The sequence below is a fragment of the Tachyglossus aculeatus genome, chromosome X1, assembly GCF_015852505.1.
Source record: "Tachyglossus aculeatus isolate mTacAcu1 chromosome X1, mTacAcu1.pri, whole genome shotgun sequence".
Classification (NCBI taxonomy): domain Eukaryota; kingdom Metazoa; phylum Chordata; class Mammalia; order Monotremata; family Tachyglossidae; genus Tachyglossus; species Tachyglossus aculeatus.
The window spans coordinates 2,420,139-2,443,560 of record NC_052101.1 but is presented as its reverse complement, the minus strand read 5'-3'; the positions used below and the strand labels follow the sequence as shown (position 1 = coordinate 2,443,560).

The window sequence follows — 23,422 nt, the reverse complement described above, 5'->3', positions numbered from 1 at the left end:
AAGTGCCATGGGGCTGGGATGGGGGATGGATAAAGGGGGCAAGTCAGGGCAACCCGAAAGAAGGGTGAAGAAGAGGAAAGAGGGGGCTTTGTCACGGAAGTTCTCTTGGAGGAGATGAGCCTTCAATAAGACTACGAAGCGGGAGAGAGTAATTGTCTGTCAAACATGAGGAGGGAGGGCAGGACATGGGTGAGAAGTCAGTGATGAGAGAGATGACAGTGAGGTTAGCTTTACAAGAGCAAAGCATGCAGACTGGGTTGTAGTAGACGAGTAGAGAGGTGAGCGTACCTTTCTTCCTCACTAGACTGTAAGTTCCCTGAGGGCCAGAATCATGGCTAGTAATTCAACTGACCTCTCACAAGTGTTAGTACAGTGCTCTGCACACACTAGGTTCACAATAAATACTACTGATGGACTCATTAATTGATGTTAGGTATGCAGTCCGTGCATATGGGAATTGAAGAAGTGTTACAGCATCTTTGTAGAAAAGCTAGAACTTCATATTTTCTACTTCTGCTCTCCATTGTTTGAAAAGCCTTTTCAAAAGAAGCATCTCATGTTTCGACTTATCTCAGCATAATATGGTGCAGGGGGCAGATAGTTCATAGAAATATATTTAGGCATTTTCGAGTTAACAATTGGGGAAACTAGATTTTTTTATCAGATTTAAAACAAATCGCACCTTGTCATAAATGAATTCAAATGTAGGTGGACTTCACAATCCCGAATTTGGAACCGGGCAGTGCTCACATCCCCAGGATGATGGACTGAACTTGGTCAAGAAAGTTGGGTTTGCCAAAGCCGTAAAGTTATATGGATTTTAAAATCGTTCACTGAGAAAAGAGTTACTATGTTTCACTTCACTTTAAGAACAGATGTCAACTGGTACGTCTTAGATCCAGGTGCAGAGCTCGTGAATGCACCCTTATCCAAATCCTGGCACATCTGTGTGCTTTGGAAAGTGCACACATTGGTGTGCGCTCAGCAGGGGGTAAAGACGTAGGATGATCAAGAAATGAAAGCTGAAATCAGGAGTCTCTAGATCTATTTCAGGCTCCTTGAGTGTTTCAGACAAGGCACTTAACCTTTGGATTCCCCCATCTGCAAAATGGGGGAATAACACTTAGCAACCCGGCAGGAACATTTGAAGATTTGATTATTTATGTGACTAAAGGACAAAATCTTTAATCGACTGGATGGAAATAATCTTATTCAAGATGGAAGAAGGGAAGAAGAAATTAAGATGGCTCATAACCTTCCTATTCCTGTGCATTTTCATTTCTTCCTTTTCAAAATATGTGGTGGCAACTGTCATCTGACTTTAGCTGAGGAAAACCCTGGGAAGGGGCAGGGGCAATATTTATTCCCTGGGGAAATCTGTGTGTCAGCCAAGAACAGTTTGGGAATGTTTCCTCTGTGCTCTCGATATTGTTTCGCTCAGTGTAGTCATTGCAATAGCACTGCTGACGTCTGGGAAAAGGCAGATCTGGTAGTTGCTTCGGGGACTAATAATAATAATAATAATAGTAATGATGGCATTTATTAAGTGCTTATTATGCACAAAGCACTGTTCTAAACGCTGGGGAGGTTACAAGGTGATCAGGTTGTCCCACGGGGGGCTCACAGTCTTAATCCCCATTTTACAGATGAGGTAACTGAGGCACAGAGAAGTTAAGTAATAATAATGATGGCATTCATTAAGTGCTTACTATGTGCAAAGCACTGTTTTAAGCACTGGGGAGGTTACAAGGTAATCAGGTTGTCCCACGTGGGGCTCACAGTCTTCATCCCCATTTTACAGATGAGGTAACTGAAGCATAGAGAAGTTAAGTGGCTTGCCCAAAGTCACACAGCTGACAGTTGGCAGAGCCGGGATTTGAACCCATGACCTCTGACTCCAAAGCACGTGCTCTCTCCACTGAGCCACACTTTTCAGCAGATCACACTGCTCCCACAGAGGAAGCAGAGTAATCTGCTGAAAAGTGTGTAGGCCTGAGAGTCAGATCTGAATTCCAATTCCAGCTCTGCCACTTGCCTGCTTGTGCAAGTCACCTACCTTCTCTGTGCCTCAGTTTCCTCCTCTGTGAACCGGGGAATTAACACCTGCTCTCCTTCCCGCCTTTGCTGTGAGCTTCACATGGGACAGGGACTGTGTCCAACCTGATTCTCGTGTATGTATCCTCACACTTAGTACAGTGCTTCATAATAATGATGATGACCCCCGGCCCACGTCATTCCCCGGGCCTGGAATGCCCTCCCTCTGCCCATCCGCCAAGCTAGCTCTCTTCCTCCCTTCAAGTCCCTGCTGAGAGCTCACCTCCTCCAGGAGGCCTTCCCACACTGAGCCCCTTCCTTCCTCTCCCCCTCGTCCCCCTCTCCATCCCCCCATCTTACCTCCTTCCCTTCCCCACAGCACCTGTATATATGTATATATGGTTGTACATATTTATTACTCTATTTATTTATTTTACTTGTACATATCTATCCTATTCATTTTATTTTGTTGGTATGTTTGGTTTTGTTCTCTGTCTCCCCCTCTTAGACTGTGAGCCCACTGTTGGGTAGGGACTGTCTCTATGTGTTGCCAATTTGTACTTCCCAAGCGCTTAGTACAGTGCTCTGCACATAGTAAGCACTCAATAAATACGATTGATGATGATGATGATGACGACATTTATTAAGCAGCTACTACGTGCAAAGCACTGTTCTAAGCACTGTTCGTACATAGTAAGTTCTTAACAAGTGTGACAGCTATTATTATTATAGCCATCATGAGCTCAGAGCCTAAGGAAGAGGGAGAACAGGTATTGAATCCACAGAGGAGGAAACTGAGGCCTGGAGAAGTGAAGCAACTTGTGTACCTAAAGTTTTATAGGGGATTCAAAAATCACTGTACCAGTGATTTACAACATTTTGTAGAGAGTGGCCTCCTGCCGTCTCTCAATTTCTTCTGAAATCTTTTCCACCCAGACATTTCCTCCCTACCCCCAGGAAACCTCAATCCTGCACATTCTGCTCACACCTTGTAGCTGCACCCTCTTTTTTGACTTTCCTCCTCTGACCCCACCTTCTTCTCTTAGAGAGCAACAGCTACATCCGATGTCCAGAAAACTGCTCTAGCTGCTGCTGCCTAGTTCTCACTCCAGCAAAGCGGCAACAACAGCAAGAGTAGCAACAACAGCAGAGCAATAGAGGCAGCAACAGCTGTGACAACCGTAAAAAAAAAAAAAAAGAAACATCAGTAAATACCCTGGGTCAATTGATCGTCCCCACCTGAGCACTTAGCACAATGTACTGCACATATTGGAGGAGCAGCATGGCTCAGTGGAAAGATCATGGGCTTTGGAGTAAGAGGTCATGAGTTCAAATCCAGACCCTGCCAACTGTCAGCTGTGTGACTTTGGGCAAGTCACAACTTCTCTGTGCCTCAGTTACCTCATCCGTAAAACGGGGATTAATACTGTGAGCTCCTGGTGGGACAACCTGATCACCTTGTAACCTCCCCAGCGCTTAGAACAGTGCTTTGCACATAGTAAGCGCTTAATACCCTCATTATTATTATTATTATTATTATATTAAACACTTAATAAATGCCACTGATGGATTTATTGATGACCCCAGCAGAAACCTGCCCTGACTCTGCCCTGTTGGTGGGAGCCAGGGGAGGGAGCAGGAAGAACACTTTGCTCCGGATGAGAAGGGGGAAAGGGGAAGCATCACCCTGGCCCTAAGAATGGTGGAGTAAGTGCTCAATAAATACAAATGATTGATTGATGGATTGATTGGAGCCACTGTTGGGCTACCATGTGTGGGAGGGACACATGTACACGTGTGTATTTGTGTGTGGGAAGCAGCGTGACCTAATGGAAAGAGCCTGGGCCTGCTTCGCCAATGGTCTTCTGTGTGACCTTGAGCACGTCACTTCCTTTCTCTGTGCCTCAGTTATCTCATCCATAAAATGGTGATTATGACTACGAGCCCCATGTGGGACAGGGACTGTTTCCAACCAGATTAGTTTTTATCTACCCCAGCGTGAAGAACAGTGCTTGACACAAAGTCAGCGCTTCAGGAACACCGTCATCATGATCGTTATTGCTTGTGTGTATGTGCGTTTGCATGTATAACAGTGTAGGTGCCGTCAGGAGAACTGGGTCATTGCAAGGGCCAAGGGCAGAGCGTTGGGCAGATGGGTGGCAGATAGTCTCGCCTTCCCACACCTCTCTGAGATGTAGTGACCACCTCCACACCAGCGGGGAACTGGGTAAGGAGCATGAACAAAAGCAGGATAGTCAAGTACCTGATGCAAAGCACACTGGAAAGGGACACAAATCCATGAGGAGGGCAGGGAAAATGATTAAGGTTGGGAAATTTCCTGACGATTGGGCTATCAAGAGACAGACCCTGGGTGGGGTCCATGAATCAGTGCACTGAATTGGAGACTGAAAAGCAGAAGCAAATCTCTCTTGCTCTTCTCCCCTTTTAGGATCCTGTTGATTTCCTACTTTCTAAGCCTTGACTTTGTCGACCCCATAAGCTTGTATCTACCCCAGTAATAATAATGATGGCATTTGTTAAAGCGCTTACTTTGTGCGAAGCACTGTTCTAAGTGCTGGGGGGATACAAGGTGATCAGGTTGTCCCGCGTGGGGCTCACAATCTCAATCCCCATTTTACAGATGAGGTAACAGGCTCAGAGAAGTTAAGTGACATCCCCAAGGTCACACAGCAGACACGCGGCAGAGCCGGGATACGAACCCATGACCTCTGACTCCCAAGCCCCTGCTCTTTCCACTGAGCCACACTGTTTCTCAGTACTTAGAAAGTGCTTGGCACATAGGAAGCAATTAATGAATACCATAATTATCATGATTATTATCATTTTTATTATCCCGTTCCCATAAAATGCTTATTTCGCTGACTTTGTTCTTTCAAGGAGGAGTGGTATGAAATGTTTAGTGAACGCTGGGCTTTTCCAACTTGCCAAATGCCCCTGGCCAAATGAATTTACCTATAGGAGTCTGCGTTCCACAACGTGCAACTTTCACTGGGCAAAAACCAAACAACAGCTTAGAATCAGTTCCACATCCCTTTCTGGCCTCGGACTAAACTTCTGTGCCATATTAACTGCAAACAGCAGGGTCTTAATCATTCTTAGGTGCCAAATAGCCCAGCAAATTGCATATTGGGCTGGCTCTAAGCACTGCTAGAGGAAATGAATGCCTATTTTTATGTGGAAAATATGACCATATCATATCACTGGGTATATTTTTAATTTTTCTCAAGAATATATAATTCGGAGATGAGTGTGATGGGCATTGCTTTAGAACTACTTACGGAAAATTAGCCACTGAAATTAGCCAGTGGAATTATAAATTGATGGGTGATCACTAACAATCTCTCCTATTAACGTGGAAGTAGAGCAAAATAATCAAAGTTTACATTTTTTATTTGCAAAGCATGCATATGCTGTTAGCACTAAAGCAGCCTAAAGTTACTTAACATTCAATTCGGCATTGTGGAGAGAGTCAATCTAGTGGTTCAATAGCAGCTCAGTGCTCTGCCATATGGGAAATTCTCTCTCTTTCTCTGAGCAGATGGAGACTAAGTATGTCATAGAAGTAATGTGCTTGGTCTCGGGAGGGAAGATGCTGCCGGCTTTGTTCTTAGATGGCATCGCCTGCCAACCCTTCTGCAAAGGTTGGGAGTCGACCATTTTGTGTTTTAAGCTCTCAAGTAGATCCACGGAAACCAGAAACCATGAGGTTTCAGTCACTGCGAGACCTTAAGCTCCATATAATAAAGCCACTATGACAGACTAATAAATCCCCTTTCTTTCCATAAACCCCTGCACTTTCATCATCATCAGTCATATTTATTGAGCGCTTACTATGTGCAGAGCACTGTACTAAGCACTTGGGAAGTACAAATTGGCAACATATAGAGACAGTCCCTACCCAGCAGTGGGCTCACAGTCTAAAAGGGGGAGACAGAGAACAAAATCAAACATACTAACAAAATAAAATAAATAGAAATGTACAAGTAAAATAAATAAATAGAGTAATAAATATGTACAAACATATATACATATATACAGCTTTCACCTCTATGAGTTCACCTCGATGCTTACTTAAGATGTGAGCCCAACTTGGGCTGTGAACTCCAGGTGAGACCAGGACTGTGTCCGAATTTCATAGACTACATCTACCCCGGTGTTTAGTGCAGTGGTTGGAACAGGTGAGTATTTAGCGAATACTACGATCGTCATCGTCACCATCATGATTATACTTCATTTTTACTATCACAATCCTCTGAGCCAGAAAGTGGTAGGGATTTTGAATCCATGTAACAATGGGGAAACTGAGGCCACGAGAGACTGAACAACCTGCCTAAAGTTCTCAAGCTTGACAGAAGCGGAACCAATAGTGAATCCCAGGAAGACAGGATGAACATTCAGTTGTGGCAATGCAGAAGAAGCGGTGTGGTCTAGCGACTAGAGCATGGGCGTGGGGGTCAGAAGAACCTGATTTCCAATCCCAGCTCCACACTCGTCTGCCTTCTGACCTTGGGCAAGTCACTTATCTTCTCTGTGCCTCAGTTACCTCACCTGTAAAGCGGGGAATAAGACTGTGAGCCCTATGTGGGACTTGGACTGCGTCCAACCTGATTATCTCCTGTCTATCCCAGCGCTTAGTACAGTGCTTGGCACATAGTAAGTGCTTAACAAATGCTATTAAAAATAAGTAAAGCATTAACATTCCACAGACCAAATGCAGATTCAGAGAGCGGTTACTTTAACAACTGTGCCCCGTACTCTAAATTTATGCTGCTGTGTGCTTGGTTTCTGAACTTCCCTCAAGATTGAAGGTAATATCAGTGATGTGAATCTACACATCATGGCTGCTTCGAAAGGCTCAAATGGTAAATTATTATTGTTAATAATGTTTGTTAAACACTCATTAAGTGCCAAGCTCTACACTAAATGCAGGTGCAGATCCAAATCAATCTGGTCAGACGGAGTTCCTGTCCCACATGGAGCTCGCAGTGGAGGAAGTACAGGATATTTAATTCCCATGCTACAGATGAGGAAACCAAGTGACATGCCCAAGGTCATACAGCAAGCAAGTGGAACAGCCAGGATTAAAACCCCAGTCTTCTGACTCCCAGGATCATGGTTTTCCACTGGGCAAAGTTCATAAGGAGTCGCAAAGTCTGGCGACAGTTTTCTTTAGATTGGGATGAAGACAGATGTAATGATCATTTTTGAATAATCATAGTGAAAACTTCCTCAGCTTCATTACTCTTAACATCATTCCTTGGATTTATGCTAGCTGAAAAGTTTAAGCGTGTGAACCTTGAGCTTATAAACTCTTGAACTTAGGAAAATTCAACTTCTGTAGTCATCCCATTATCGAGAGCATCAACTTGGCAACTTTTTGATGAGCACGATTCGTTTTAATCACAATACTGTGTAATGCACAACAGGCCAGAAGAACACAGTACAGCCGGCTTCAAAAAGCAATGCAGAAAACTGCTCACAGAAGGTTCTAGGCTTCAAAAAGCATTTTTTGTTTCTTGCCAGGAGAGAGCAGGTGAGCATTTGTGCTTCACTGTAATTACCTTGGGGAAGTTTGGAAACAGAAAGCAAAAGTCATTAGCTAACATCAAAAGAGGCCTGTGTCACTAGGTGAAGGATAAATACATTAAGGCATTTTTGTGTCATTAAACATTGATGAGACATTTACCTGTGATTTACTTGGTCTTGAGTGTATGTACTAGATTGGAAGCGAACGAAGGAATGGGGCTGCTTATTATCTTAATTATTTAAAAAGGCCCCAAATATCGGTCTTGGGGTAAACGGAACACACAATAGTCCATCAAAATTACGTCCGTGACGTTGACCTTTCGGACCCAGTCATCTTACGCGTTGATGAAACGATATGCTCGGTGGCAATGCCGTTTGTGCAGTTCAAGCTGGGAGTCTGATGGCAACGCGTGGATAGTCAGCAGGACCCAAGACAGATGGGCAATGCACCATTATAAACCCCCCTCATTATTCCTTGTCAGAGTTGAGTTTCATTTTGAAAATTAATATATTGACTATTTCTCCTGAGACAAGTCCAAAGAAAATGATCCATCCAGAGGGCGGTGTCTGAATCTCTAATGACTGTGGTATCTCCAACCCCAGTTTTGGAAGATGCTGTTTCCAGGAGTCCTGTGGCATCGGTTACCTAGACAACCACAGGTAATGCACGGTCGTGATCCCGCTGGCTTGTGTTCCAGCCAGCTTCTCCCAGTCAGATTTTCTTCCAGCTAGCAGGGGGCTGGAGCTTGTCCACCAGAGAGTTCTTTCTAGCTGTTACAACTGCCACCGAACCTCATTTATCATTTTAATAAACTTTCTAGGGGAGGGGAGGGATTTCCCTAAGATCCTCTTTATCTTTGACATGGAAGTGTAATGTGTAATCAAATATGGATCACTGTTAGGCCTGTGCTAATCCTTCCTAATCCCCATAGGAGCACATTATATTTATTAATCATGGTAAAAGAAATACTGGGCATCTTCTAGCGAATGACGTGAATTTGTTTGTTTACACTGACTACCGCTCCCCGAAGTTAGAATCTATAAGCAAAACGCATTTAGTAAAATATCAATTGCAGAGTGGTTGTTTTTTGTTCATTCTCCTTGCAGTGTGGGTGTTGGGGGAATAACCAAAACCCCTCCCTCCAGTAACAACCTGAGAGGCAATCCCAAACCTCTTGTCTCTGATCCCATCATTTCTCCATGGGCAGTTTCCACTACTCCCTATGGTTACCCATGACTCTGGCTTTACCTGCCCATTTTTAAGGAATTCTGAGACGTAAAATATGTAAGTTTTTTGAGGGCAGGGACAGTGCCTGCTCACTTTCTTGTTTGATCCCAAACTCTGGTACAATGCCCTGCACAGAGCAGGTGGTCAGGAAGCTACCTGGGGACAGGTGATACATCCAGTGCTTAGAAAAGTGCTTTGCACATAGTAAGCACTTAAATGCCATCATTATTATTACTTGTTTCCACTTCTCAAGCATTTAGTACAGTGCCACTGAACCAAGAGTGTGCTTTAGTTTTATTCGTATTAGTACTTCTATGAGAAGCAGTGTGGTTTAGTGGATAATGATAATAACAATAATAATGATGGTATTTTTTAAGTGCTTACTATGTGCCAAGCACTGTTCTAAACATTGGATAGAGATGGGCTTGGGAGTCAGAAGGTCATGGGTTCTAATCCTGTCTCCGCCCCATGTCTGTTATGTGACTTTGGGCAAGTCACTTCATTTCTCTGGGCCACAGTTACCTCATCTTTAAAATGGGGCTTCAGACTGTGAGCCCCTTCTGGAAGGGGACTGTGTCCAACCTAATTGGTATCTACCCCAGTGCTTAGAGCAGTGCTTGGTACATGGTAAGTGCTTAACAAGTACCATAATTATTATTAGTAGCAGTATTATCAATTCTACCACTAATTCATTCAGTCATATTTACTGAATGCTTACTGTGTGCTGAGAACTGTACTAATTGCTTGGGATGGTGCAATACAACAAATAGACACATTCCCTGTCCACAATAAGCTTAGTGTCTAGATTAATGATGAAGGGTGTTGTTTTTCCAAACTCTTGCAATGCGATATTCAATAATGTCACGAGAGCAGTCTATAGCCACCCCCGCATCCCAATATTGCGATATGCAGCTTCCCCACTGTGTCACCATGACATGACATACCAAGTATCAGACTACTGGGGTGTCTAGCTGCCCTGCAGATGGCCCAATGCCCTGTGCAAGTGCAAAGGCTCCCCCTTTTAGACTGTGAGCCCATTGTTGGGTAGGGACTGTCTCTATATGTTGCCAATTTGTACTTTCCAAGCGCTTAGTACAGTGCTTTGCACATAGTAAGCGCTCAATAAATATGATTGATGATGATGATGATGATGCAAGTGGGAAGGGCTCCAGTGTGGAGCCAGTTGTCAAGGAGCCCCCAGTAAAGCGGAAGTTTCAGGGTCCTTATTGTAGCACGATGTCTGATGGAAACTGCCAAATCTCCAGCCCAGACCTCTCAGACACGAGAACAGAACACTGTACTAAGCACCTAGAAAAGCACAATAAAGTCAGTGGACACAATCCCTGCCCGTGAGGAAATTATAGTCTCGCAGGGAAAACAGAAACTATTGTTGAGTTGGAAGGAAGGAATAGAAAAGCAGCATGGAAGGGGAACAGGCATGGGCCTAAAAGTCAGAAGTCCTGAGTCTGATCAAAGCTCTGTCACTTGTCCGCTGTGTGATTTTGGGCAAGTCATTTTTCTTCTCTATGCCTCAGTTAGATCATCCATAAAATGGGGATTAAGACTAGTAGGAAATCAGCTAGTGAAGTAGGAGAGGGCAAGGTGATCGAGTGTTTGAAAGCCCATGGTAAGGAGTGTCTGATGCAAAGGTAGATAAGCAATCCTTGGAGGTTCTTGAAGAGTGGGGAAACATGGGTCAATCAATCAATTAATTGTGCTTGTAGAACACTCACTGTGTGCACAGCACTGTACTAAGCGCTCGGGACAATACAAAAGAGTTGGTAGATGCACTCCATGGCCACAAGGAGCTTACAGTCTAGAAAGGGAGACAGAGATTAATATAAATAAATTATGAATGCAGACCTAAGTGCTTTGGGGCTGAGGATGGGGGTGAATAAAGGGAGCAAATCAGGGCAACACAGAAAGGAGTGGGAGAAGAGGAAATGATGACTTAGTTGGGGAAGGTTTCTTGGTGGAGATGTGCTCGATTTCCTGGTGAGGAAAGTGATCATCTGAAAGATATGAAGGGGGAGGGAGTTCCAAGCCAGAGGCAGAATTCATTTATTCATTCAACTGTATTCATTGAGCGCTTACTGTGCGCAGAACACTGTACTAAGTGCTTGGAATGTACAATTCAGCAACAGAGACAATCCTTAACCAACAATGGTCTCACTGTCTAGAAGGGGGGAGATAGACAACAAAACAAAGCAAAACAAGTAGACAGGCATCTATAGCATTAATATAAATAGAAATTATAGATATATACACATAAATACAAACAAATAGAATGATAGATATGTACATTTATGCACAAATGCTGCGGGACAGGGAGGGGGGTAGAGCAGAGGGAGAGAGACAAGAATGTGACAAGAAGTCAGAGGTGAGATAGATGAGATCAAGGTAATAATAATAATAAAAATGATAGTATTTGTTAAGCACTTATTATGTGCCAAGCACTGTTCTACGCACTGGGGTAGATACAAGGTAATCAGGTTGTCCCATGTGGGGCTCACAGTCTTTATCCCCACTTTACAGATGATGTAACTGAGGCACAGAGAAATGACTTGCCCAAGGTCACGCAGCAGACAAGTGGTGGAGCAGGGATTAGAACCCAGATCCTTCTGGCTCCCAGGTCCATCATAGAGCCACTAGGCCACTCTGAGTGCTTGAATTAATGATGATGATAATGATGAGGTTGGTATTTGTTAATCAATCAATCAATCAATCGTATTTATTGAGCGCTTACTATGTGCAGAGCACTGTACTAAGCGCTTGGGAAGTACAAATTGGCATCACATAGAGACAGTCCCTACCCAACAGTGGGCTCACAGTTTAAAAGGGGGAGACAGAGAACAGAACCAAATATACCAACAAAATAAAATAAGTAGGATAGAAATGTACAAGTAAAATAAATAAATAAATAAATAGAGTAATAAATATGTACAACCATATATACATATATACAGGTGCTGTGGGGAAGGGAAGGAGGTAAGACGGGGGGATGGAGAGGGGGACGAGGGGGAGAGGAAAGAGTTAAGCGTTTACTATGTGACAAAGCACTGTTCTAAACACTGGGGGGATACAAGGTGATCAGGTTGTCCCACATGGGGCTCACAGTCTTCATCCCCATTTTACAGTTGAGGTAACTGAGGCACAGAGAAGTGAAGTAACTTGCCCAAAGTCACATGGCTAAGTGACAGAGCCGGGATTAGAACCCATGGCCTCTGACTCCCAAGCCCAGGCTCTTTCCACTGAGCCACACATTCTCCCATTAATGTGGTAGCAGCCTGGATTGGAGGGGAAAGGGTGGACAAACCCTAACACTAAAGCACTAACTCACCTACATATCTGACTCCCTTCTTCTTCCAATCTGAAAATGATTTTAGTGTCTACTCCTGGATTTAAATTTTTGAAGGCAGGAGTTGTACTCTCCCAAGAAACTTTACACTGTGCTCTGCACACTGTAGGGAGATTAATAAATAGCAATGATTGATTGATTCTAACTCTATGGTACTCGCCTGAGGTCTCTGCCCGGTGCTCTGTACACAGTCAGTGCTCAGTCAATTTTACTGGTTGACTGAAAAACAGCTTGCTAATCAATCAATCAATCAATCAGTCGTATTTATTGAGCGCTTACTATGTGCAGAGCACTGTACTAAGCGCTTGGGAAGTACAAATTGGCATCACATAGAGACAGTCCCTACCCAACAGTGGGCTCACAGTCTAAAAGGGGGAGACAGAGAACAGAACCAAACATACCAACAAAATAAAATAAGTAGGATAGAAATGTACCAGTAAAATAAATAAATAAATAAATAAATAGAGTAATAAATATGTACAACCATATATACATATATACAGGTGCTGTGGGGAAGGGAAGGAGGTAAGATGGGGGGATGGAGAGGGGGACGAGGGGGAGAGGAAAGAAGGGGCTCAGTCTGGGAAGGCCTCCTGGAGGAGGTGAGCTCTCAGCAGGGCCTTGAAGGGAGGAAGAGAGCTAGCTTGGCGGATGGGCAGAGGGAGGGCATTCCAGGCCCGGGGGATGACGTGGGCCGGGGGTTGATGGCGGGACAGGCGAGAGCGAGGTACAGTGAGGAGATTAGCGGTGGAGGAGCGGAGGGTGCGGGCTGGGCAGTAGAAGGAGAGAAGGGAGGTGAGGTAGGAGGGGGCGAGGTGATGGAGAGCCTTGAAGCCCAGGGTGAGGAGTTTCTGCCTGATGCGCAGATTGATCGGTAGCCATTGGAGGTTTTTGAGGAGGGGAGTGATATGTCCAGAGCGTTTCTGGACAAAGATAATCCGGGCAGCAGCATGAAGTATGGATTGAAGTGGAGAGAGACACGAGGATGGGAGATCAGAGAGAAGGCTAGTGCAGTAGTCCAGACGGGATAGGATGAGATCTTGAATTAGCAGGGTAGCGGTTTGGATGGAGAGGAAAGGGCGGATCTTGGCAATGTTGCGGAGCTGAGACCGGCAGGTTTTGGTGAAGGCTTGGATGTGAGGGGTGAATGAGAGAGCGGAGTCGAGGATGACACCAAGGTTGCGGGCTTGTGAAACGGGAAGGATGGTAGTGCCGTCAACAGAGATGGGAAAGTCAGGGAGAGGACAAGGTTTGGGAGGGAAGACAAGGAGCTCAGTCTTCGACATGTTGAGCTTTAGGTGGCGGGCGGACATCCAGATGGAGATGTCCTGAAGGCAGGAGGAGATGCGAGCCTGGAGGGAGGGGGAGAGAGCAGGGGCAGAGATGTAGATCTGGGTGTCATCAGCGTAGAGATGATAGTTGAAGCCGTGGGAGCGAATGAGGTCACCAAGGGAGTGAGTGTAGATTGATACAATTCTCAGAGCGTTTGCCTCAACAGAAATTAATAGCCTGGGCCCAGGCTCTATCCACTAGGACATGCTGCTTCCCAATTGTTTAGATTATTGTTAGAGTATTTGTAAAATACAGTGATGGGCCTGATTGGAGACAGTGCAATAGGGTTGGAAGAAGGTAGATAGGCATGAGTATAATAATAGTAATTATTATTATTCTGTTATCTGTTAAGTGCTTACTATGTGCCGAGCACTATTCTAATCGCTGGGGGAGATACAAGGTAATGCAACAGGTGTTATTGGAAATTTTCTTTAATGTGGGATTCGGTGAATACACCCTACCTGTTTTTTAGAAGAACTGATTGTATTCTTTGAGCAATTACTAGACAGGCTTCTCCGACTTCACTACCTGCTTAGATTTCAAATCACCCTGGCACCAGCTATATGTGCTTATCCCTAACATTATAGGTCCTCTGTTGGAATATCAGGTTTTTGCTTGGGTTTTTCTTTTTAGGTGTTTTGGCCCCTTTTCTAAAATATCATACCAAGAGGTGGACAAAAGAGACCAAAATGCTCTTGCTGGAGATAAATCTTGAAAAGCCAAGAGAGACAAATGTTATCCAGTGGTCATTTCAACCAAGAAAACATTGTTAAACAACATTTGTTACCATTTTCTGAAATCAAACCTCCTCTTGAAGAGCATTTTACAGCTATTCCGTAATCTCCATAACAACAGCGTGGCTCAGTGGAAAGAGCACGGGCTTTGGAGTCAGGGGTCATGGGTTCAAATTCTGGCTCTGCCAATTGTCAGTTGTGTGACTTTGGGCTTTAACTTCTCTGTGCCTCAGTTTCCTCATCTGTAAAATGGATATGAAGACCGTGAGCCCCCCATGGGACAACCTGATCTCCTTGTAACCTCCCCAGTGCTTAGAACAGTGCTTTGCACATAGTAAGTGCTTAATAAATGCCATTATCATTGTTATTATTATTATTATTATTATTATTAGCCCTGTACTGAATGCCTCTAGAATCATTCTCACTTTCCAGGTAAATTGATTTCTTCTGGCATCACCTTATGACAAAAGCAGACCAAAAAAAGCTATAATTGTTGGCTTTTCCTTCTGCAATATTCTCCTGATAAGGTCCATTTCAGCACCTGATAGGAAATTTATATTTTGCATGAGTAGATTCAAAGATAACAGAAGGCCAATGTTCTCTTTACAATGAACCCACTGAAGCCCACTGAACGCACCCAAGGCGAAGAATTTGACCAAGGGTTAAAACCAAAAATTCTTTCTTAAACAAAGGCTCTTTGAGTCCATGTTTAACAGTGTACCTTAAAATGTAGGCTTTAATTTTGACATTTGTAAATCAGCTGAAAAACTGAGCAGCGCATCATGAAATGACTATTATACATTACTATTTGTCAATCAGCTGAAAGATCATACCACCCAAAGGACTTGAGCAGAACTCGACTTCTCTGATGGGCAATTTTGACCATCCTGGCTGTTCCTGCTTTAATGAAGCGCTGAATGCATATCACAGTGTAGCGCATTGGGATATTTAAGTATGTGTTTGCACATTTTAGCATACACATATGCCCATCATAAAAAGCTGTGAAAAAGCCAGGCAATGAATGGAAATAAGATAGACATTTAGAAAGAATCTGAATGGGAGATGCACAGAAAATAGGGGCTCCACCCTGAATCCCGAAGGGACTTTAAAAATGATTTGTGCTTGATAAGGTTATCCTACCACCTACTCATTTTCAAATATGAGTCAACTGGCTGCCCTTTGAAGTAGCTGATGGCTTGTGTTAGGACAGAAAGAAGGCAGTTGTGGAGGCAGAAAAAAAACCAAACGGCAAAACCAGATTTTTCTAGGTCACCGACAGAACATGAACACCAACAAAGCAACAAGGCTACAAAGCAGAAACATAAGAAAGTGTTTTCGAAACAGTACAGAAATGTCCTTTCTTTTTTATCACATGTTGTTTGCTTTGCTGTCCATTTTAAGGATTTTTCTTTTCCAATAGGGGATCTCAGGGTGCAGATGATTTTTTGGTTTGTTTGTTTAATACTCATTAAATGTGTGGAATGTATGCCTCTTCAGACAGCGAGTGTCTCCATGTACACACAGAAGTTTGTGGCATCATGTGGTCAGTTGCAGTGCCTGTTGCTCTGTTTCCACAGCCCCTGCAAAGTGCTTTGACTACTTTTGAAGCCATTCTGGTGTGAGAACTATTTTTTTTTTTCTGGGTCTGATTTTAACTAGGTTGATCTTCAACCACGACGGCAATCTCATGAACTTAAAAGTAGGGGAGGTTGGGATTGATGTTCAGAAAATTGAAGCTTTCTTTTTCAGCCCTCCCTCCAATAGATCCCTTTTTCTGTTAGAAAAACGGGGGAGAAAATGGTCTCAGCATTTCAGAAAGAGCTCAGGCTTGGTCATGGGTTCGAATCCTGCTTCTGCCAATTGCCGGCTGTGTGACCTTGGGCAACTCACTTAACTTCTCTGTGCCTCAAGAATGAAGACTGTGAGCCCCACGTGGGACAACTTGATGACCTCATATCTACCCTGTGCTTAGAACAGTGCTTGGCACATAGTAAGCACTGAACGAATACCAATATTATTATTAGAGAAGCAGCATGGCTCGATGGAAAGAGCACGGGCTTGGGAGTCAGAGGTCATAGGTTCAAATCCCGGTTCTGCCAGCTGTCAGCTGTGTGACTTAGGGCAAGTCACTTAACTTCTCTGGGCCTCAGCTCCCTCATCTGTAAAATGCGGATGAAGACTGTGAGCCCCACGTGGGACAACCTGATTACCTTGTATGCTCCCCAGTGCTTAGAACAGTGCTTTGCACATATGCCATCATTATTATTATTATTTGGAAACAAAATGGTGCCTCAAAACTGCATGCTACTAAACATGACGGAAGGTTGGAATCGGTGAAACTCTTTCCCTTAACAATAATTGTAGCATTTGTTATGTGCTTACTATGTGCCAAGCACTGTACTAAGTTCTGGGGTAGATTCAAGATAATCAGGTCCCACATGTGGCTCACAATCTAAGTGGAGGGAGAATAGGTATAAAATCCCCATTTTGCAGATGAAGGAAATGAGGCACCTGAGAAGTTAAGTGACTTGCCCAAGGTCACACAACAGGTAAGGGGAGGAGTCGAATTAGAACCCAACTCTTCTGACTCCCAGGCCTGTCTTCCTTCCACTAGGCCACACTGCTTCCCCCATTGACACCGGAAAAATATTGCTGAGCTAAAATGTGGGTGTCCGCAGACTTCAAATGCCCTCCCTCCCAACATCCGCCAAGCTAGCTCTCTTCCTCCCTTCAAGGCCCTACTGAGAGCTCACCTCCTCCAGGAGGCCTTCCCACACTGAGCCCCCTCCTTCCTCTCCCCCTCGTCATCCCCCCGCCCTTACCTCCTTCCCTTCCCCACAGCACCCGTATATATGTATATATGTTTGTACATATTTCTTACTCTATTTAGTTTACTTGTACATATCTATTCTACTTATTTTATTTTGTTAATATGTTTGGTTTTGTTCTCTGTCTTCCCCTTCTAGACTGTGAGCCCGCTGTTGGGTAGGGACTGTCTCTATACATTGCCAACTTGTACTTCCCAAGCACTTAGTACAGTGCTCTGCACACAGTAAATGCTCAATAAATATGATTGATTGATTCAAATTGACTTCTGTTTCAGTAATAACATCCTTGCTCTGTCTCCCATTTGTTTCTGTGCTGTTGTCCTTTAATTTTATGCCAAACAGAACATTTAGTTGAGGTAGATTCCAACTGACTGTCAGATACAGTACTTTCTTGCTGGCCCAGAGAAGCCCAGGAAGCAAAGCCCTACTGAGAGCTCACCTCCTCCAGGAGGCCTTACCAGATTGAGCCCCCTTTTCCTCTGCTCCTCCTCCCCCCTCCATCACCCCTACTCCCCACTTCTGCCCAACCCTCTTCCCCAACCCACAACACTTGTGTATATTTGTATATATTTATTATTCTATTCATTTTATTAATGACGTGTATCCATCTATAATTCTATTTATCTATTTTGATGCTATTGATGCCTCTCTACTTGTTTAGTTTTTTGTCTGTCTCCCCCTTTCTAGACTGTGAGCACATTGTTGGGCAGGGATTGTCTCTATCTGTTGCCGAATTGTACTTTCCAAGCACTTAGTACAGTGCTCTGCACACAGTAAGCTCTCAAGAAATATGATTGAATGAATAAATGAATGAATGAGTGCGTGAATGGTACTGTAGAAGCCACTAGTACTAGAATCAATTCCTCCATTTAGGGTGTCCCTCCTGACTAGTGCCTGAACTAAGGCCCTATTTTAATAAGTTCCATCATCCTCACCATCATTATTCCTCTCCTAGAAGATCTGGCTACCATAAAGATGCAAGCACAAGTAGGTAGATATATCATAGGTAAGCTTCGTGATAGGGCCTTGATTGTTTTTCAAAATAAGAAAAGTACTAGAGAAGGTTATATTTCTCACTGTCAGAGCTGGGGAAAGAGAGGGGCTACTTTGTGATTTATTTTATTCTCTCTCTCCCTAGCAAAGAGAGAGGGTAAGGCAGGGACTGTCTCCTATTAACAATAATGATAATGATTATAGTATTTGTTAAGTGCTTACTGCGTGACAGGCACTGTACTAAGCACTGTAGTGGACACAAGCAACTCAGGTTGAACACATTCATTTGTTCATTCAATTCAATCGTATTTATTGAGTGTTTACTGTGTGCAGAGCACTGTACTAGCGCTTGCAAAGTACAGTTCAGCAACAAGTGCTTAGTACAGTGCTCTGCACACAGTAAGTGCTCAATAAATACCATTGAATGAACAAAGAGAGACCATCCCTGCCCACAGTGGGCTCACAGTCTAGAAGGGGGAGAGACAGACCTGTAAACAAGTAAACAAGCATCAATAGAATTATAGATATGTACACATCAAAACAAGTAAACAGGCATTCATTATAAATAAATATACTTATAGATATGTACATATAACCCAAGTGCTGTGGGGCAGGAAGGAGGGGTAGAGCAAAGGAAGCGAGTCAGTGTTGAGGGGAGGGGGAGCTGAAGAAGAAAGGAGGGCTTAGTCTGGGAAGACCTCCTGCAGGAGGTGAGCTTTCACTAGGGACACAGTCCCTGTCCCATGTGGGGCTCACAGTCTCAATCCCCATTTTACAGATAAAGTAACTGAGGCACAGAGAAGTGAAGTGACTTGCCCAAGCCACACAGCAGACACATAGTGGACCTGGGATGCAAATCCATGACCTTCTGACCCCCAGGCCAGTATTTTTTCCACCACACCATGCTGCTTCTGTTGTACTCTTCCAACAACTTTCATGATGAATATTTTATTTGTATTAATGTCTGCATCCCCCTCTGGACTGCAAGCTTGTGGTGGGCATGGAATGTGTCTACTAACATTGTTATATTGTACTCTCCCAAGTGTTTAGGACAATGCCCTGCATACAGTAAATAAATACCACTTATGACGATTCCAGTGCTCTTCACCCCATATGTGTTCGATAGATGCTACTGAATACGTAGATGACGATGATGAAGAAGAAGAAGAATTGCCCTGGGTCCTGAATGAAAGAAGGTGCTTGATTCTGTATTTTGTTAGTATGTTTGGTTTTGTTCTCTGTCCCCCCTTTTAGACTGTGAGCCCACTGTTGGGTAGGGACTGTCTCTATATGTTGCCAACATGTACTTCCCAAGCGCTTAGGACAGTGCTCTGCACACAGTAAGTGCTCAATAAATACGATTGATTGACTGATTGACTACATTTCACCCATCTTTGAAATTCAGTGGTGATAATGTTCCTCAACCCCTCTCAGGGTCACACCTGGAGGGTTTCCAGTCCTCTACCAGTCTCGACTATGGGAGGGAGAGTCAAGCAGAGGCCTACCCGTTCCATTCCTAGCTTGGGCAGTGGCTAGTGAGTGGAAGGCAATCTGCCACAAGTCAAAACTCACCTGTCCTGGGCAGCAGCAGCCCAGGAAAGTCGAGGGCAGAAACTCAAATTTACCACCCAGAAGGAGGCAATTGTAAACCACGTCCGTACTTTCACCAAGAAAACTCTATGGATACACTACCAGAGTGATTGCTGATGGAGGTGGAGTGTTCTGGGAGGGCTTGTCCGTGGCGTTGCTATGGGTCGGAGACAACTCGACGGCATAAGACAAGACAATGTTCCTTAAGAGCTTCAGGCCAGCCCTGCTCATAAATTCATCTTGCTACCAAAACTGCGTGGTCAACAATTTTTTTTTCACTTTTTTTCTCAGCAGTTCACTGATGAATTACGTCCATGCTGTCTCCCGAGTCAATGGGGACGGAAGAGGGAAGGGGACCTCACCCTTCAGTGATCAGTATGGGCAACTCCAAAGTCACCGCACATTTCAGTCACACTCCATTTTCCTTTGACGGCACAGCACAGGAGAGTTCTAGCTGTTGCTTCAATGAGATACAGAACCCAAACCACTCTAGCATTTTAAAGATAGTCGAGGAGATTTTTGCAAAAACAGGGAACTGTCCCCCAATCACCATTTACCAAGGTTATCAATCAGAATACGAGGGCTTCAGAGACCAGTCCATCTGCAATCCCCAAGGACAGGAGAGAGGAAATGACTTCACTTCTTTGACACACTTGCATAGTGGATTTAAAAAAAAGGAGTGCAAAAGTCCATGGATAAAAGTTCTAGGTGTTTTGGTTTGACATAGGATTTACAGCTAAGCTGGTAGCCACTGCACTATTTCCACTGTGTAGTTCCACAGCATATGTAACAAGGCAAGAGACCTCTGAGGGCATCTACACATGTCAGACGCTGACAGCTTCTCAAGGTGAAGGGAGGAGAGCAAGCAGAGTTAGCAGAAGCACATAAAAAATTGGAAAAAAAAAGACCATAAAAAAGAGGATGCATTTCTAAGATGCAAGACTGCTGAGTGGACCTCTTCTTTTAGTTTATTCTTTTCTTAATCCTATTTGGATCAGTGTTAGGTTGTTGGAAAGATGACCTTTATATACGAGGACTCTTAGAAATGGAGGGGAAAAAACAGCATTATCTTAATGGTATACTTGACTGCAGTGAATTCCCATCGCCAAGAAAACACTTCCATCATGTCATTGGGCTAATTCATTCACTCATTCAATCATATTTATTGAGTGCTTACTGTGTGCAGAGCACTATACTAAGCACTTGGGAATACGAGTCGGCAACATAGTAAGCAATTCATTCCATCCATTGAATCTGGTACTGAAAATTGTCTGAGCAAAATAAAGCATATGTTTTCTTGAAAAGTCTCTAAGTAAGCACTGTACATTTATATACATATATGTAATATATGTTCATGTCTGTCCTGCCCCTCTGGACTGTAAACTCGCTATTGGCAGGGAATGTGTCTGTTTATTGTTATATTCTCCCAAACATTTAGTACCATGCTCTGCACATACTAAGTGCTCGATAAATGTCATTGATTGATTGAACAATTGAACAATCTCAAGTCCTGCCTCTCCAGCATTGGAACAGCCAAAACCACAAACCACCTCCATTTTAGGAGACTGACTTTTTCCCCTTCCAGAGGACGCACCCTTGTGCGTTGCGTGTAATCATCCACACCCTCTTGCCTGATCCCAAAGAGAACAGCAGCCCACGTTAGCTGGAGTCGATGTGCAGTCTGTGGAGTGGAATAAAATATCTCTGTGTTCCCTCTGCCGCACTGACCCTTCTGTGTCCTTGTCTGCTTTTAGCACCACTGTGGCACGCTTCACTCGGCCTCGCTCTAAAATCCTCCCGAGTCTTTGTACCAGACCCAGGGAATGGTCCAATAGAGTCTCTTGAGGTTACTTGTGGATACACAGCACTAAATTGGGCTTTAAAGGTGGGGAAGGTGGAAATGTGAGGACCTAAGGAAATTTGGGGATGCTAAAAGTTGTCCAGAAGGGGATAAATGATATAAAATTTTAAAAGCCCAGATGGAGACTCCAAATTCCTCCTTTACTCCGATTCACGGATCAGCTAAGGCCACACCCTTTTTTATGGTATTTGTTAAGTGCTTACTATGCACCAGGGACTTTACTAAACACTGGGGTTGATCCAAGTTTATCAGATTGGGCACAGCCATGTCCCACATGGAGCTCAGTCTTAACCCCATTTCACAGATGAGGTAGCTGAAGCTGGGAGAAGTGAAGTGACTGACCCAAGTTCACACAGCAGATGAGTGGCAGAGCTAAGATTAGAACCCAGGTCTTTCTGGCTCCTAGGTCCACAGTCTATTCCCTAGGCTACACTGTACCGTTCCCCAGTATGTCCCACTGGGGGATTGACAGACAACACACACAAACACACTTTCTCTCTCACTCTCTCTCTCTCTCATATAGGGGAATTCCATCATTGGTTAGGTACAGTGCTATGAACTTAGTACAGTTTTCTGCACATAATAAGTGCTTAATAAATACAATTGAATGTATAGTTGTCTTTTGTATTAGAAGACACCAGTTCATACATTAGTGTTGAATACATTCTATACATTCAATTGTATTTATTTATTTATTTATTTATTTATTTTATTTATTTATTTATTTATTTATTTTATTTATTTATTTATTTGTTTTACTTGTACATTTCTATCCTATTTATTTTATTTTGTTGGTATGTTTGGTTCTGTTCTCTGTCTCCCCCTTTTAGACTGTGAGCCCACTGTTGGGTAGGGACTGTCTCTATGTGTTGCCAGTTTGTACTTCCCAAGCGCTTAGTACAGTGCTCTGCACATAGTAAGCGCTCAATAAATACGACTGATTGATTGATTGATTGATTGAGCACTTGTGTGCTGAGCACTGCACTAAGTGCTTGGGAGAGTTCAATACAATAGAATTAGCAGACACATTCCCTGCCCATAATGAGTTTACAGTCTAGAGGGGGAGACAGACACTTATATGAAAAAGTAATTTATAATATATAATTTTAAGATAGTCATTCCTTCGTTCAATCATATTTATTGAGCGCTTACTGTGTGCAGAGCACTGTACTAAGATATGTATATAAGTGCTGTGGGGTTGGGGGTGGGGTGAATAGCAAATTTCCAAAGGTCACTAATCCAAGTGCACAGACAATGCAGAAGGGAGAGCGAGCCAGGGAAAAGAGGGCTTAATTGGGGAAGGCCTCTTGGAGAAGACATTACCTTAATAATGCTTCAAAGGTGAAGAGAGTGGGGATCTGGCATATAAGGAGGGTGAGGAAGTTCCAGGGTAGGGGGAGGGCATAGGAAAGGGGTTGGCAGTGAGATAGACAAGATTGCGGCATGGTGAGTAAGATGAGAGGAGCGGAGTGTGTTGGCGGGGTTATAATGGATTAGTGAAGAGAGGTAGGATGGGGCAAGTTGATTTCGTACTTTAAAACCAAAGGAAAGGAGTTTCTGCTTGATGCAGAGGTGAATGATCAGTGATTGGAGGTTTTTGAGGAATGGGGAAACTTGGACTGAACTTTTTTGTTGATAAATGAACTGTGAAGCAGAGTGAAGTATGGTTTGGAGTGGGGAAGAGACAGGAGGCCGGGAGATCAGCAAGGAAGTGGATGCAGTAGTCAAGTTGGGATAGGATAAGTGAAGCAGCGTGGCTCAGTGGAAAGAGCCCAGGCTTTGGAGTCAGAGGTTCATGGGTTCAAATTCCAGCTCTGCCAATTGTCAGCTGTGTGACTCTGGGCAAGTCACTTCACTTTTCTGTGCCTCAGTTACCTCCTCTGTAAAATGGGGATTAAGACTATGAGCCCCCCACCC

The 23,422-nt window shown here is 43.8% G+C and overlaps 1 non-coding gene across 1 annotated transcript; it reads left to right on the top strand.

Annotated features, from left to right (window-relative positions):
• The first annotated feature begins 19,478 nt into the window (after window positions 1-19,478).
• Window positions 19,479-19,616, top strand: LOC119920337. The gene has a single exon (XR_005448092.1). It is a non-coding gene; the product is annotated as a small nucleolar RNA SNORA7 (small nucleolar RNA).
• The last annotated feature ends 3,806 nt before the right edge of the window (window positions 19,617-23,422 follow it).